The sequence below is a fragment of the Poecilia reticulata genome, linkage group LG1, assembly GCF_000633615.1.
Source record: "Poecilia reticulata strain Guanapo linkage group LG1, Guppy_female_1.0+MT, whole genome shotgun sequence".
Classification (NCBI taxonomy): domain Eukaryota; kingdom Metazoa; phylum Chordata; class Actinopteri; order Cyprinodontiformes; family Poeciliidae; genus Poecilia; species Poecilia reticulata.
Window position 1 is genome coordinate 3,010,809 of NC_024331.1, and position 18,150 is coordinate 3,028,958.

Below are 18,150 nucleotides of genomic sequence, written 5' to 3' on the forward strand. Positions count from 1 at the left end.
GATAGCAGTACAATTTGCAGAATGCCTGTTTTGTTTAGTTTTCTTCTTGGAAAAAGTTATTAAAAACAAGTTTTTGTCTAAATTGAGGTGAATTCACGGTTCCTTTTTTCACATAATGTAACCGGTAGGGTTTATGATAAAAAAAAAAATTTAAAATAATTACGTGATCGGTATCGGTGATTGGTATCGGTGATCGGCCCTCATGGGTGATCTGTATCGGCAGGAAAAAACCTGATCGACACATCTCTAATGTGAGTGATGGAGGAGCACAAGATGGTTGTTAAGTGGAGGGAAAATGATGAATGTTTTTTGTTTGCCTTGTTTGTTTTTTGTTTTTTTTTTGCTCCCAAACCTCAGTCAGATTGGATCACGTTTGTCTTCAACATACTGAATATGATTTTCATAGAAGCCAATATGGTGCATCTCTGTGTCCATGGTTACAGTGACAGGACAACCGTACGTTTAGCTCTGACAAACATCCCTGCCCTCTCTTACACTCAATCCCACAGCATATTGCTGCCAACGCCAGGTTTTGGGGAGGGAGTGCTGTGATCATGGGGATGTGTTTCCTGACCAAATGGTCAAATTTGGTCTGATCAGGCCAGAACACCGACGTCTGTGTTTGCGCTATTCCCTATCTGAGCTGGGATGTCTTAAAAAAATATCAAGAATGTATTATTTTTCATTTCACTTTGCTGTATGTTGGTTGACCACATAAAATCCAAATAAAATGCATAAATGTCTGGGTTTTTAAATGTAGAAAAGTTGTATTTTGCTCTGATGTTTGCATCATCAGAGCTGCTGTCCTTTGTTTACATTTCTGTTTGTGGCCTTTGATTGCTTGCAATGGAAACAGAAAAGTATGAGTCTCATGTTGTAGGCCAGTGTTTCTCAACCCTGCTCCTCACCGCCCCCTTGTCCTGCATGTTTTAGGTATTTCCCTTCTGCCACACACCTGAATTGTATCTCTGGCAGTACTTGATGGTCATGCAATCATTTGAATCAGCTGTTCTGGAACAGAGGCACATCTAAAACATGCAGAGCAGGGGGGAGGTGAGGACCAGGGTTGAGAAACACTTCTAGACTGAAATCCATCTTGGGTTGTCAAGATTGACTTCATGGATTTCATTAATAATAATAATAATAATAATAATAATAATAATACATTTTATTTGTCAGTGCCCTTCAAAGCACCCAAGGACACAACATTAAAAACACAAATTATGCAGTAAAAATGGCTATAAAGACACAAAAACCACAAAATACCATAGACCCTCTCAATATCACAATAGTACCACAAAATATTGCAATGAAGTTCTAAATCCTTATTACCCTACTCAGGGTTTCCCCCAGAAAACTTGGTAAGCCCGGTGGTCAGGGCGCCGAGGCGGTCCACCGTGTTTTTGTATTAAAAGATGTTAAGTAGACAATAAAAATAAAAATATAACTGGGTAATTATGTTGTGGGAAAACGCCATCAGTGAACTGCTATATAAACCTACAATTAGTCTTAAAAACAACTAATCAAAAAATACAATTAAAATAAATATCAATTATGTCCACTTCTGTTAAATCCAAATTAAGTCAGCGGCTCCATCAGGCCTCCCAGGGCTTCAGGGGCCCCATAAATGCTAATATTTTAACATAGACCACAGATATATAAATGGAACATTTGTGTATTGAGATTATCATTGCTTCTAAATTTGACATAATGGTTTCAGCATATATAAATTAAAATACTTTAAATTGTTTAACATTTATATGTAAGATTTTAAGGAGCTGGCAAGTTTACTTTGTAGAAGTTCAAAGAACAATATTCATAGTCAGATTGGTTTGTTACCACAGCTACAATCTGATGCTGTGAGTTTAATCTTCTGAGTTTTAGCTCCGTTTGTTCACAAATACAAATTAGTAAACTGCAGTTATAATTTATTGCTTTTTAGGTTTGCCAGTTAAACTACACCCCTGGTCCTAGATTTCACTAAATCTAACACAGAAGCTGTTAGAGGTGCTGATGTTTTTAGCAACAGAAGGGGCCCCTAAGTCATATTCTGCTCTAGGCCTCATACACCTTTGGACCGGCCCTGCATGATGTGGTAATCCGCTGCACTGCGCAGAGATGCGCAACAAATGGGAGATTTAATTCAATGCTGCTAATGTGTTTTTAGTAGCTCTTTCATTTCGTGTCTGTTGAGTTTTTAGCAAGGGAACACAGAAACAATTTTGGCTGGTCGAGTTTCCGGACGAGTTTTTCAGATGTCCGGAGGCCGCGCGCATTAACTCTGTCTGACTCGGTGGACAAAACATTTGATACGGTTTGGTGCTTAGTGTAACTGGAAAAATACTAGTAATAAAATAATATAAAATCAGCGTGATGCGTGACTGCGAGGAGAGCGCGAAAGCTCCTCACCGGGTTAAACCTGCACGATGAGTGATTAGTGCTGGGTCGTTGACCACTAACGCACCGGCTAACCGGGAACACAGACCTAAACTTTACAGGGAAGACGGGGCCAAACGCTGGGCAACGTGTTGAGATGTAAACGTTACATAATGTTTTGTTCACAAATATACATCATTCTCACCGCTCGCTCAAAGCACCTCTGAAAGCACGACTACAAGTTATTCCTGCGGTTCATGTAGAGCTGCGCAACTAGAGGTTTAAACTCTTACCTTAATCAATAACTCCTCATAACTAATCATAATTCCTCACAGGCGGTTGATGTAAATATCTATAGCAGTCAGCCTGTGTCCAGTTCGAGTGAAAGGGGGAGCGAGAGCCGCTCTGAGGTTAACTTTAGACATCCAGCTGCTGCAGCGCGCGAGGCAACGCGCAGAGGCCCACCGGTGTGATTGGTCCGGCTTTAAATGCATAAACTATAAACATATCTTCTATAAACATATCTTTTAGAAATAAATCTCCTCAGATAGTGAAACGCTCGGAGCAACAGAAACACTTGCAATCCGGCTTAAAAAAAAAGGCAATTTTTATTTTATTTTATTTTATTTTCCTAAAAAAAAAATAAACAAGAAAGGCTTAGCCTGGCGGTGGCGCTAGTAAACCATGGCGGGCCGCCAGGCCTATAATACACTGGGGGAAACCCTGCCTATTCCTACTGGATAAAACACACTATCGGTATTTTGTTCTTGTAGAAAATCAGAAAACTGTTCTCAAACCTGATTGGCTGGGAAATGGGATACGTCAGATTCCCACAATTGTTTCTGATGTAAATATTAAAATATGCTTCTCAAAATATTGAGGCAAGAAAAAAATTTAAAACATTAATTGGACATTGAGGTTTGACGCTACAGCGACGAGGTGAAGTTAACAGAAAGACACTGTTAGATCTCCAGAGTTTGCTGTAAATGCTTTTGAGGTGTTGGTCGCTTAGCGATAACTAAGGCGCTGACGCCACATGCAAGCTCAGCAGTTTGGAAATGAAAGACTGGATTGCTGCTGCTGCTGGTGGTGGGGTTTGTTTTCTGGTCAGAGCGTTTTATGACCTCTTCCTTTGGACAAAAGCGGTTTGTCTGAGAAGTCGGGAGTTTTACATTTGTGGAAGGAAATTCAAAGCATTGGAGTCTGAAATGGAGAGGAGGAGCTGGAAACTAGTCCCAGACAGCAGAAGCAAAGTCCCGTCTGTTTTAGTGGTGTAATTTAACAGGGAACCACTCTGATAACCATCAAAGAAAGAGACGGTGTTGGGATTTAACTGGCTTGGCTTTAGTATTGTATTTAGGCAGTTCAGAGGGTGGAGGAGGGAGGCGAGAGACTGAGAGCGAGGAAAAACCAAATGAAAGGGCTTTTTTTCCCCTGTCTCTCTGGAGGTCCATTAGGGATCTCCCATCTCCAGAAACTCCCTTAGAGGGTGTAAGTGATCAGAACCATCCAGCTGGTTCAGGACAGCAGAGCTTTACTGCAGTAAAGGTCAGGCTGCAGTTGGTTCTCACTCTGAAGCCCGGCTCTCCCTCCTGGTTGGGATCAAGCCTCTTAGTTAATCACCTGCTACAGAAAATAGAAACGCCACAGAGAAGGGATACAGGAATAAGTTCTAAGCTGTAGGTAATGCTATTAGATATTTGTTGTTATTGTTACCAGGTTTTGGACTTGGTAAGGTCTTCATTCGAACCAACTTACCGGATTTATTTCTCACCGTTATTCTTCTAAATTTCTCTGCCTTTTTAAATCCCCTCTGGATCACTTGGTTCTTCTCTACTCACTGCAAAAGCACAAAATCTTACCAAGTACTTGGCAAGATTTTCTACTGCAAATATCAGCACTAAGATTTCCATTGCAAATATAATTTTAGACTTGAAACAGGATAAAACTAACTAAGAAACTTTACAGAAAGCTATAGGAGCTTGTAAATAATTCCTTAATATTGATAAAGTACTTGTTCCATTGGCAAACGATTTAACTTAGAACATGTGGCAAGTGAAATAATAAACTAGAACTTTTTTTTTAAAATCACTATTAAGAAATTATTGACTTAAAGGGTCAGTATTATGTGTTTTCCAGATGCATAATATAACCTTTGATCTCAGTTCTATATATCTGTATATATCAAAAAGAAATTTTACTTCGTAATTTAATGCCTTGAATTGGGCATTAAATTGGAATTGCCCAGAGAATTGATTCTCTGTCTCCTTAAAAACTCCTGCTCTTTCTGAAACTTCACCTTCAGGAAGTCATTGCGACATGGCTTTTCTATAATCCCTTTAACAACATGTTTACCAGCGTTTCACTGAGAAGTGGATGGTATAATGAGCTCAGCAGAGGCGCAATTCCTCTAGGTGTTTGCTAATTGCTACTGGCTAGTCTGAAGGAGCTAACTGTGGGAAGTCGCACTCTGTGAGGCAGCAAGCAGAAACTTTGATACTGAACCTCTAAGTTGGAGGTGCTTCTCTAAGGTGGAGCTAGGTGCCCCCAGGCGACTGGCACAGCTGAGATTAAATAATTTCTCAAACATGCATGAAAGAATCAAGGCAACACTCCAGGTATGTTTTTTGTGAAGGAATAACATTATGACATGATGTAAAGATCAAAAAAGTAAATTTTACATCACACTTCCCCTTTAAAACCAGCTCCTATATCTTGCTGAAAAGTTTTTGAAAAATTACTTATGTTGTTTTTCAAGTCTACTAAGATACTGAGAGAAACTAGACCAAAAATACTCTGTAAAATCTGGTGTTTTTGAAGTGTTTTGTCTTTCTAATATATTAAACTAACCCGGATGTTTGAGCTGCAGCAGCATTTCAGTCGGCTGTGAAGTTGTTAATGACCCTCTGCTCTGTATCTGTGAAATCTGTGACATCTATGAAAGATGTTAATAATTCAGTGCGGGGCATGTATCTTTAAGCTGTTTTGCAAACTGAGAGGAATCTCCCCGGTTCTGATGTGGGCTGTGTTGTAAACATGGGGTGACGGTGCAGAGATGATGGGACGCTGACAGTTGGGGACACAGCAAGTCAGACGCAGTGCTAGAGAATCTTTTCCTCACACTTTGCTGGTGGGTGCAAACCGGTGTTAAAATATGATGAAATGAACGGAGGCGCATGCTACTCTCTCTTCCTGTTTGGTTTTCTTGTCCCACAAAGGGTACCACCAGGAGTCTGAAGTACAGTCAGTCACTGCAACTAAAGTGAGTTTTCTTTCAAATTGGAGCATTTGTTTTCTCCTATGCTTCCATCTTTGATAGTAGACACTTTCTGTACAGCTGAAAATTGCCTGTGTATGAGATCAGTGTGAAAAAACGTTGACAGTTAAAGAAGCAAAAAATGTTGGGAATAAAGTATAACTTTCTTTTAACCCCACATGTCAATTTTCAGTTCACTTTATTTCTACAAACACAGTTTCTTGGGATACTTTACGAAAAAGTGAATTTTATTATTCAAATGAAAAGTTTTTATGACCATGGAATCACCGACATGCAGCATTCACTCCTTCTGGACCAGCACTTAGCGATAGCATGCAGCTAATGGATTGGACTCATCAGGATTTATGGACAGATGTAACTTAGTATCAATAAAATAATGGGGCAAATCAGTCCTGTGCTGTCTGATACATATTTTTAAACAGGAGAGAGTAGAATATGTCATAAATGCATATCAAGAAAGAAAAACTATTGACCTTTTTGTTGTTTTTAGTTTGATTTATTTTTTCTATGTAAAGAGGCCAAACATCTCTGCAGAACTCTGTCATCATGGCATTCTTCCCCCTCCCCAGTGCTCACTGTTGCTATTTCTTATTAAAAACATGGAAATGTAAAGTTAAAAAGTAAATGATATTAATAATACATGTAGCCAGTGAGTTTGGAAACATGCTGTGTCTGCATGTTACATACATTTTGTAGAAAAGAAAAAATAGAACAAAGTATTGAACCTTTGAACTGTTGGCGGTTTCAGCAGATTTTCCCCGGCTCCGTTTCTCCTGTGTGACACAAACAGTCTTAAAATGTACAATTCAAAGTTATGTAGATTAGTTCTGTGGCCCAAATTTCCCTCCGCGTCGATGAATTATTTACAGTCTCTCTAAATTCAAGCAGGCACGCGGTAAGTCAGCTCTGGTCTAAAATACATCATGTATAATTTCATCTTGAGTTTAATCTGAAAATCTTTTCATCGTGTGGAAAACCTCGAGAAACCGCTGGGCTTTGAACTAAATGTTGATTTAAATTGAAGCTTTTTGAATGTTTTAGTTTTATTTAAGCTACTTTACCATGACCATTTATTTAAAGATGGATAGGGGACACAAGAGGAGGTGAAATGCTTGAATTATTAATGTTGGTGTGGAACAACAAGGAGAATGTGTTGGGTTGGTCGTGGCAGGATATCCTCAGACTTGACCTACAGGCAGCTGGCAGCCTGTTAAAGTGGCTTTTAAGTCTATTATAGAGGATAATCCTTTCAATGAGTTTCAGTGAGCAGACAGAGCAGATAAACACTTCCTGATTTCACTTGTTCCACTGTTCCGTTGTGTCCCGGTCTATAATATTTGTCCCATTTTTGTTGCTTTCATAAAAAGAAGACTGATTACCCTCGGTTACCCTGAGCCATAGGTTGTAATCTCATATTATCAATGCCACAAACATTCTTTATCACACTTCATTTGCTACTGGAGGTGCAGAAAAACATTGATTGTATAGAGAATCACTGTTCCAAGTCATGGGAATCCTGAATCAATTTGAAATGCTCAAAAATTGACTTTGAAACATGTATAAGTTGTACTTCTTTGCTGCTCCTATTTGCGAGTCCACAGCACATTGCATTTTGCTTCCACTCATCCACCGTATAAATTTTGGCCAACTTTTTGATATTTCTTTTATTTAAGAAAAGCTGTGTAACCAAGCTAACCCAACACTAACAAATGAATTTGCAGAATTCTATGCACAAATCCTTTTTTTTAAAATATACGCTGATGAACTTTGAGACATTATAGAATTGTTTTAAATTAATGTTCTATTTGTTTACACTAGGTTTCGATTACAATGTTCCTATTGCTCATAATTTTGTTGATATTCTGCTAATGTCGATAAAACACAGTTTTGCAATTGTGTTGTTTCCATTAAGAAATGCAATTTAAAAAATCACACCTGAATTGCGATAAGTCGTTAAAAAACATGTTTGCGAAATACACAAATTCTGTAAAACCTCCTCTTCGTAGTGCAAAAACCTTTTTAGCTAAAAACTAGTTTTAAAAAAAATTGTTTGCACTAAGAAAATTTGTGTTTGAGTTCAGTATACACATTTTATTATCAATGGAAATGCATTATATTCAATTTGGTATGATTTATGCTGAAAACTAAGTCAGACACATAATTTAAACAGGACAACAAGCAGAATTGAAAATTGTTTCTGAATTATGACCCAAAAAATCGTAATTGAATCATTAGACAGAAATATTTGCATCTTTATTTGCTGTTCTTGTTATGAGGTTACCTCATACAGATAACCTATCTCTGTCAGCCAAGACATAGGTTATGCCTATCTCTTGACTGACAGTCATAACCTTCTCTTATAAACAAGATGGCTTGCATTTGTTCCCCCAACTTAATTTCAGTTTGACATCCAAACACATACTTTCAATTAGACTGGTCAAACATCACCTTCTTCCTTAAGACGAACCTGAAACCAGAAGGAAATCTTTCAAGATGATCAGCATGCTGACAAGTTTTTACAGAATTGTCTTATGGTATGGCAAACCTTAGTAAAAAATATTGTTTCACCATCCAAAAAAATGTATGACATTGCCAAAGTTGTTCTTATTTTTTTTTAGCAAACATTGATATAACATTAATTGGAAGGGTTTAAATAATGTTTACATGCATTAACATTTATTTATTGTTTTGATTTTACTAAATGCACTAATATATTGTTATGGCCATGAGTCCTAGCATTGATTTTCAGATAAATGTGCTTATTGCCCAGAATATTAAACCCTTTTGTCATTCTGCTCTCAAGAACAAGCTGAAACCAACTGATTAAAGGACAGGCTAACAGTTAGCCACCTGACAGACAATGCTGCTCGCTGTAGAGTCAGAAGTACACCACCCCGATAAGAGTGCTGGGTGGAGCTCCTTTGGTTTCATGTCACAACTGGATAGTCTCTAAACTGCGACATTTATCTCTCCTAAAGCAGAAGTTGCCAGCTGACCGGCAGTGTGCAACAAGTGGGAGGAAAGCGGAAAAGCTGTTCCAAGGAATGTTTGTGAAACTCTATTCTCATAAATGATTCACCAGATAATTTTTTTTTAGCTCAGACCAATGCTCATTGTTGCTTTTAAAAAAAATCTATTTAATGCCATCTTTATTATAAACACGACAAAATGGTTCTTGAGTTTATTACATTAAATAGCTAAAAGTCAGATGCATACATTCAATTTTCAATTTGGTATTTGTTTTGGAATTTTTCCCTCCAAAAATCTCACTTTTGAAATTTTTTTTTCTTTTTGTTTTACTTACAACTGTGTTGCCCTGCGACAGGCTGGCGACCTGTCCAGGGTGACCCCGCCGCTCGCCCGGAACGTTAGCTGGAGAGGCACCAGCAACCCTCCCGACCCCACTGAGGGACAAGGGTGTACAGAAAATGGATGGATGGATAGTTACAACTGTGTTTAGTTAAACACAGCTGAATACTGCACTGTCTTTATCCCACATGGACTCATGGGATGTACAATATGAAAATTTGGGTCGATATTAATAATGTTGGTGTGGCCAATAACTTATATTTACTGATATTGCATATATTTTCCTACCCTTTTGATACCAAGAAAATAGGATCAGACAGTCCTGTGTCCCCACCGCTGTCACATGACCAAACCAATACCACATAACGAAGCACAAGTCCTGTACAACTTAACAAACTTGTTGTTGAAAATATCTCCCCGTAAACACCAGATCAGGCTAAGCTTGTCTTGCTATAGACCTGGGAATTATAACACTTCAGGATTTATTGAGGGGATTAAAGAGACTCCGAGACAGAAATGCTAGCAGCTCTACTCTAACTTTGACTCTATAGTCAGCAACTGATTGCACTGAAGAGATTGGTTTCAAACTTAGATGAAATTCTAATCAAAGTGCGAAGCGCTTTGGAGTCCTCTGGACTTGATAAAGCAATACACAAGTACAGGACATTTACTGTTTATTTCAGTGTTTGATGGTGTACTGTTTGAGGAAATTGTTGTTCTTATCAACATTCAGATGATTTGTTTTTAATAGATCCAAAAATAGCTATGAATGTCACAATAACAGAATCTGCTGGACAATAAATTGTCCCAGATATTATTGTGAGAAACAATATTATTTTGTGACAGTTGTCAACTAATAATAATGTTATTATAACCTGGTTCCCCCTGAAAAACTGCTTACCCCGGTGGTAGGGATTCTAGGGCAGTCAAAAACGACTCACTGTGTTTTTGTGTTTAAATTTTTTTTTTTAAATTTGGAGGTGCTTGAGCAAGCATCATAATACACTTGGGCAACCCTGAATAATAATGACTTATTAATTTAAATATGTCCACTCAAAGGTTCTTTAGAAATGAAAGTTTAAAAAAAAAATTTTAACACTGGAATTGGAAAGCATTTTAAATATCCAAAATAAACAAAATGATAACGATAATTAAAATGGGTTATGACGTCTCCTTAATCAAAATTGGTCCAAATTTAAATGATCACGCTCATTTTTGTTAACCGTGAGATTAATTCTTATGGTGAACGACAGGTTTAGCTATACATTTTTAAGAAATGAATAAATATCCTTCAGTATGTCCTTCATGCAACTTTTATAGGTTTTTAGACAGATAAATTATCATTGTGACTAAGCTGAGAAGAACAGACATGTTTCTTGGCTGCCAGCCGTTGCCCATTGTTCACTTCCTATCTGTGACGCAGAGGAAGAGCTGACACGTGTGACGGTGAGTCACTGCGACATGCTGCTGCAGGTGTTGTATGGTGATCCTCTGTTAATGCTTTTACAGTCAAAAGAAGAAGTAACAGCATTTTCTCTGCCATCTGGGGAAGAGACTGTGAAGTCCCATCATCCTTATCTTGCTGCTCTGACCTCTCTGCTTTCTTCCCCCTTAATGCCATAACATTTAATTTGTTATGACATTAAGAGGACCTGCTGTTTTTCCGTGACCCAACCCTAGATAAGGTAATAATTAGTACAAGTTAGAAGATGTTTTTGTTGAGCCCAAAGACAGCCTGACGTAAATAATTATTTGTAAGGCTGTCAAGTGATTCAAATTCTTAATCTAATTAATCTCAGTGTAGCAGTGAATTCATCATTATTAGTCTTAAACTGCATTTTGTTAAAATGAATGACGTCAGTTAATAAATGAGTTATAAATCGTTTTATTTAGAAGACAAAATTAGTTCCCAATAATAATTCTTTGAAATGAAAACCAAAAATAAATCATGCCACTCCATAACTCTTCTGGTTCTTGCACCATTTATTAAAAAACTGAATGACATCATACTTTCACATATGAATACTAAATAAGGATCAATATTTAGATTCTTACCGAATAAAGTTTCCGAGATTTAGTGATGAACTGTCACACCCGGATAGTGTTGGTCACTAAGGTCCAGTGAGCTCCTGTCATAGTGACATACCCTGCTGTTTTGCTTCCTTAATTGTTTTGTAGAGTTCAGAAATTTTAATAAGTACTGTGTCTCTTGACTGTGGATTGTAGAATCTGTTGAGATTTTTAGTTTTCAAATCTGAAAACTGAAAATCATGGGCAAACCCCATGTCCTTAACTATGTCAATGGGTCTATAATCCATGGCAGTCCATTCTGCAATAGTTGCAGTGAGCTTGTCAGATATAGATTTATTCAGTTGTCTGCATTTGCTGGGGGTTGTCAGGCACGTACTGGATGAAGCGGAGGCTCCGTCAAATAGGTGCGTGGTGTTAAGATGATACTCTAAACTCGAGGTGGTTGGTTGCAATGAAAGTTTCTTTCCACAGCATGTGCAAATGTCAATGTGTTAACAGTCTTCTTCTTGTGTTTTATGCCAATTGGCAGACCAATTGATGGTGCATTACCACCACCAACTGGACTAGAGGGTGAATGCTGAGAGTCAGTGACAGCACTATTTCTCAGATTTGAGATGTTTTATACCTACTAGATGCAGATAGTGAGTGCGCTGGCTGTTCACCACTGCTCACAAGAGAAAAGGAATGGTGAAAGTACAGTTCCCTGTGTTTCTGACCACCTGGTTAGACACACAGTCCTTCAGTCTAAGAAACTGTGGTCTGTTAGTGATGTAGTCAAAGATCCAGTCGATTGTTGAGGCCTGTGTTTTCTGGAGTTTCTCACGGAGCAAATCAGGCTAAGTTGTATTAGATGTTCTGGAGAAATCAAAGAACATGATCCTCACCGTGCTGCCTGCTTCGTCCAGATGACAGTGGGTTTGTTGAAGCAAGTGTATGATGGCATCATCAACTCCAACTCCATGGGGATACGCAAATTTCAGGGGGTCCTGATGTGCTGGTTTCCTTACTGGGCCAGCAGGAGTGTCACCAGGACCTTCAGGGCAACAGGTCTATAGTCCTTAATGACTGGTGGGTGAGTTTTCTTTGGTACTGGAACCAGGATGTCTTCCACATCCAGAGTTCCTTCTGGACTCTGAGCTGACGGCATCTGGACTCTGGACCTGCATCTTTGTTTTGGTTCAGTCTCTCCAGATGTCCCTTCATGTGACTTCTAAAGACAGACATGTGAAAGGGGAGGCAACGGGAGCAGCAGCATCTCCTGATTTGGGTGAAGACAAACTTGTGAAAGCAGATGAGTCCATGACTGAGGTGGGGATATTGTTCCGCTGTTGTTTGCTCTTCAGCTCCCTCTGGTACACCTCTCGCTATCTTTAATTTTGACCTTGAGCTGCTTATGTACAGTCCTCAATGATTCTGTCTCCCTGAAAGCTGCTTTTCCCTTATTGATTTGTTTCTAAGGTCAACAGCAAGAGATTTGGACAAAAGAAAAAAACAGAAGACATGCAACTCCTACAGTAGAGGAGACAGCATTTCGTTTAATGGACTGGGAAAGAGGCAACAGTTGTGCTTCCATTACGAATGTGCACAAAACCTTGTCAATATTCCACTAATGTTGACAAAACAATTTCACAATTGCTGTGTTTCTGTTAAATAAGAAATGCAATGAAGAAGTCACGCGTGAATAAGTTCGGTCATGCGGTCAGTCATTAAAAATTATGCCGAACCATGATCCTCCAACTACTTCCTGTTGTCTACTTCATGGTTGGCACCAGTGGCAACCATGAAGTAGTTGTTGGTCATGTGGTTGTTGATCATACACTGTTGTGATGCGAAAAATAGTTTCCGTTGCAGTTTTGCAAAATAAACCAATTTTAATACGGCCAAAAAAATTAAATAAAACCCTTCATTCTAGCATCAAAATTTTTTTGTTGACAAATAAGAGTTTTCCCGAAATTGCAGTGTTTTCATTAAGCGAATTTAATTATATGGTCAATGGAAACACAACTATTGAGGTTCAGAGTTTCTTACGGACTCTTCACCAGAGATAAGAACATGATTCCTCTGTTCCATGTACGGAAGAGCCCACCCTGTGCTTCATTGTTAGTTTCCCTGGCAGGATGCAGACCTTTCACACTTCTGACCAAGACAGAGTGGAAGTTATCAGAGACATTATGAACAGACTTTCACTCTGAGGCATCCTGCTTTTATTGGGTCATTTTAAGCCTTGTCCAGGGTGGACCAAATATTAGAATTTTAAGTTTTTTTTTTGTCTGTGCTTGATGCTTGGTGTTCAAAGTTGTAATACTGGGGGTGTGGGGGAGTATTCCTTAAAGCCCAGGCGTGTGGTGCAGCTCCTGAATAATTGATTCCGGCCACACGTTGGTAATCTAAAGGTAAAGTGATAGCGCTCTGCGTTGTCTTCTTCAGGCTGCTGCTGCATTTTTAAAGTGTGAACTGGCACTCAGGTGTCAAAATGTTAACCTTTTCATCTCCTTAAAACTCTCCTGTCTGCTCATGGGATCCTGAAAATGGGGGACATCAGATAGGATTTAACTGCTGCATCCCTGCTTTTTTTCTCTGCTGTTATACACAAGATAGAATTTTCTAATATGATGACATTTAATATTCACTCTGATACTTGGCATATTTCACAAAGCTTTCTCCTCTTCAAATGTTTGAGCAACTGCTGTGATCTCACTTCACAATAATTGATAAAAGACAGATTAGGAAATATAAAGCTAGAGAATGCAATCATACTAATTTAATTTGATTTGTAGCATTTTCTTCCATTTCTTAGCCCCTGTTTACATGGAGCCGCTCTTTTGAATCAGAATCACTTTAATTGCCTTCAGTTCACCAGGACGTTGTGAAATCTTTCTGTAACACCCCCTGCGGAGGTGTGAAGTACTCTGCTGATGTAACAGTGAACATGCGCAGAGTGTACAGCTGCAGCGTTTATCCTACGCATGAACGGGTAGACAACAACAAAAACGACGGCAGATAGCGTGCTAAACTTGTTCAGTTTAATTTCTGATGAGGAATATATTCATTTAGATGAGCACTTCGTTCATGGGAGATGGCAACAGGTTACAATAACCCATGTTGCTAGCATGGAACCCAATTATTATGGACATTGGGTTCCATGCTAGCGACAAATAACATGTTAGCATGTTATCATTTCGGCATGATAACATGCTAAAATCACAGCGCCGTGTAGTGACCTGCCATGAACACTACAGTTGACCCACGGTGTCCTGGCGGTGCTGTCAAAATTTTTTCCCAATCAACATCTGAAAATACCTGCAGTTTCCAGTTAACTGTCTTGTGTATAGCCTCAATTGTATCTCTTTCTTACTGTTTGCAATTTATAGATAAATATATCTTGTATACATGTGATGTTTTATTCGACGGACGCAGAAAGAAGTCACTGCTGTTGTTCTCCAACAGAGTCCTGTAAACTGCTTTCTGCAGCCGGAGTTGAAAGCGACTGAGATTTAGGTATCCTCTGTGTCATTCCCTAATCAGTCCCACAACTCCCACCCACTCATTCCCTCTAAATAATTTAGCACAACAATTTTCCAGCTTCACGGATCTGGTAGCGAAGCGGGACGGGGGAAAAAAAAAAAAAAACCTGCTGCAGCTGCATGTCAGTAATAAACAGCTCTGAACGGTTCTGTTGGACCTTTATTTACTACAGTCAGCCTCATGTTTGTGGTTTTGGTTAGTGTGATAAAGGAAATTCTTCTGAAACTATAGAAAATAAATGCTATAAATTGTCATTTTATTTCTGGTCCAACAAGGCATTACTGCAGAGCATTTCCAGCAGGAAACTTTTTCTGTGGTTCATAAATAAAAGTGACTCTTTCCAGATAAATAAGTTTAAAGCTCATGCTGTGTGCTTGAACTTTAAATACCTTTCAACACTGTGTGTGTTTGCGTGTGTGCGTGCATGTGTAACAGAGAAACTGAGTTCAGTTTTTATTACCTTCAGAAATGTGTGTGTAGTTGATGCTTTAAGAGTTTCCAAGCGTGGTCTGGGTGTTTGGGAAATGGGTCGTCTTCTCTTAGAGCAGCGTTCTTATGATGGTCTATAGCCTTATGCCACATTGCAAGAATGCTCGCGATGTGGCAGTCTTTTAGCTGCCTGTCAGTGGATGGTTTTAGCCACTAGAGTGCAGCACATTCATCATGTTTAATATCCTTTCAGGCACTATGATGAGATCTATCTCATTTGACCTTCACTAAATACATAGTTAAAGAGGTCATATTCAGCTTAAAGGGACAGTAACGTCCTCTTTTAAGTGTCCAGGCTGGATTTTTTAAATATGGAAATTATTTAAAATCCATTTGGTGTGTTTTAAGCACCTAGTACATTAACTATAAACTATTTAATAAAACCAGTTCAACTTCTTGAAGTTCGTTAAACTGAAAATGCTAAATTTTGAGTTGATATTTAAGTGCCACTTTTGAAGCACATTTGAAAACAACAAATAGTTGACCAAAGTGCTGTACATCAAATAAAACTACTTAGTGAAGTTAAAATTTTGAACAGACAAAAATAAAATAATAATGTTCTAGTGTCTTCACCAGTTGTTCCGATTAGCACCCCCTGACCCAATGCGTCTACTGTTTGATGTGCTGGTGCAGCTGGGCTGCTGAAAGCTGCCGGTGTTGCGCCCTCTAGCTGCAGCTGGGGAGATTTGCTCCTGGTCTTCCTGTGAGACCCAGTTCTGTGGTGCATTGACTCTCCTGTTTATGGATCAATAATGAAGCAGGGAGCTGACACAGTGAAAAGCAATATTCATAAATAATTAATGACCCTTTCACCTGGCTTTGTCTTCAAGTCCCGAGCAGGAAAAGAACAAAACTCTGAAGATTCAGCCTCGGATTTGTTGTGATGACGGATGAAAATATGCTCCTTTTGTAGACTATTTCTGAAGATCAGAGCATTCTGTTTTAAAGGTGTGTTGTAGTGAGGTGATGATAGGCGGCTGTTTAAAGGGAATATCTGCCTGTATGGCGTCTTCTATCAGGTTCTATGATAACATGGAGATTGTAGTTGCACTTTGAGAAGTTGGCTTTGAGGGCACGCGGGCTGCGCGTGCCCTCAAAGCCAGGCATTTACAGCTGACGTTCAGATTGGTGCAGTATTCTTCTAAAAGATAGCTGGCAGTATACTTTAGAGGTGGAAAATGGTTAACAAACAAAAAAACAAACCTGACGAAGAACTGTTGCTTTTATGACTTTTAGGCAATCAGAAGCAATGAAAAATATGGCATGTTCGTCTGACTTTTTCCGCATTGAGTTTAAAAATTTCGACCAGGCGCCGCAATAGCAAGCGAGGCGAACGCACGTGAGGAAGGGTGCGACCGGCGCAGACCTCATGCGCCTCGTCTCATCTGTTCAACGCGTCTGCTGTAAACCTAAATTCAGATTAAGCCATATTATGATGCCTTTTATATTTGTAGTTTCTACTTCCAGACACACAAAACATTAATTTATAGCGAAATAATAAACTAGAACTTATCTATTATCCACCTGGCAGAAGAATGCTGCTGCTTTAAGACAACATTTCATCCAGGGAATGTAAACAGATTTTAGGATCTTCAGCCTCATCATGAAGTTCAGACGTTGATTTGTTGGAACTCGTTCAAGTCAACTTTTTAAGGAGCAATAATTAGTTTCTGTTCTAACATGGATTTTGTTCAATTATAAATCAATGTGTGTTTTCATGATGCCTCGTTGGCCTTTCCCTCTGAAGTGCTTCCATACTACATGGTGGCTTTTACTACTCAGCTCTTAACTAGGTTTGTTAGTTTAGACAGACTCTGCTGACTGTTAACAGTCAGCAGAGTTTGTAAATTCAGATTAGCACAGGGTGTTGACCTGAAGCTGCATCATGCCGCCCTTTTAACAGAACAGGTGTCAGCATCTGTCTGAACTGAAGCAGATTAAAGATAAGAGTTGTTCATTTTTAGATGGGGATGATTTTTATGGTGTGTAGTTGAAGGTTGGACAACTTTAAGGACTTTTGTGAATTTAGAATAAATTTAGATTATTCTTGCAGCTTCAGTTGAAGAAGCAGTAAAATATAATTTCTCCAGACAGATGTTGAGTGGAAAAAAATCCTTAAACAAGGTGAACACCACCCAGCTGCCTGAGTTAACTTTGAAACAACACTAACACGTAACGGACAGCTATACGTTATGAAATAACTGTATATAAAGGCTAAATACATAAATATGTCACCGTTTGTGTTCCTTCTTTTACTCATATTATTGAACTCCATTGTTGTGTGTGTCATCTTATCTTTGAAGTTGACCCATGATATGATATGTAAGGTCAAGTTTTATTTTATCTTCCCACAGCCCAGTTTGAGTCTGCGCCGTCTCTCATGATGGCAGGTTAGTCCAGGGTCTGTCTGCAGCGTTTACAGCTTCCCTGTCCCTTCAGACTGATGATGCAGTGCTCCCTCCCCAACACTCACACCCACCCCCTTAATAGTGAAGTGCTGAGGTTATTTCTGGACATCTAGTTCCATCTGTCATTAGTTAGCATCATTCTACCTGAACTAGAATCATATTGGTGCATCTTTAAAAATCATGATAAACTTTTGTGTCTTGAATCTCAAAATTAACCAAAATTGTACCATTTTCTCATTTTTGAGCAGAAAATAAATTTTTGTAAAAAATCAGAAGGAAACTTAATAACTTCCAAGCTATTTGTGCCATATTCATGTATTATTAATATCCAGCTGTAGCTAGTCCTTTAACTGGAGCTTTTTCTTCCATTATTCCCCCCTGCGTCCCTCCTTGTCCCAAACAGTTAATTTGACCCCTGAGAGAAATGTGGGGATTAAAAATGCACATTTATAAAACTCGTGTTTAACTGGCAACTATTGAAAATGCATTTTAATATCTGATATACTACTAGGATCAAAGCATGCACGCCGTTAGCCGCTTAATGACTCGGATGGATCTTAATTGCCACATTTCAGAGGATTTATTTTCCCGTCGCCTCTTGGTCTTTTCCATCAGTGGTGGACGTCTCTGCTTTATTAGGAATTTTTCAGCATCTCTCCCGTTAAGTGTTCCACACTGCATTCACACAGCACTGACATATTATTGCTGTATGCCCCCCCCCCCCCCCCCCCCCCC

General features: G+C 38.9%; 1 protein-coding gene across 1 annotated transcript in view; it reads left to right on the top strand.

The window, feature by feature from the left end:
* Nucleotides 1-18,150, top strand: part of fbxw7 (F-box and WD repeat domain containing 7) — a 103,845-nt gene that overhangs the window by 5,827 nt on the left and 79,868 nt on the right. The gene's annotated exons all lie outside the window — the stretch shown is intronic.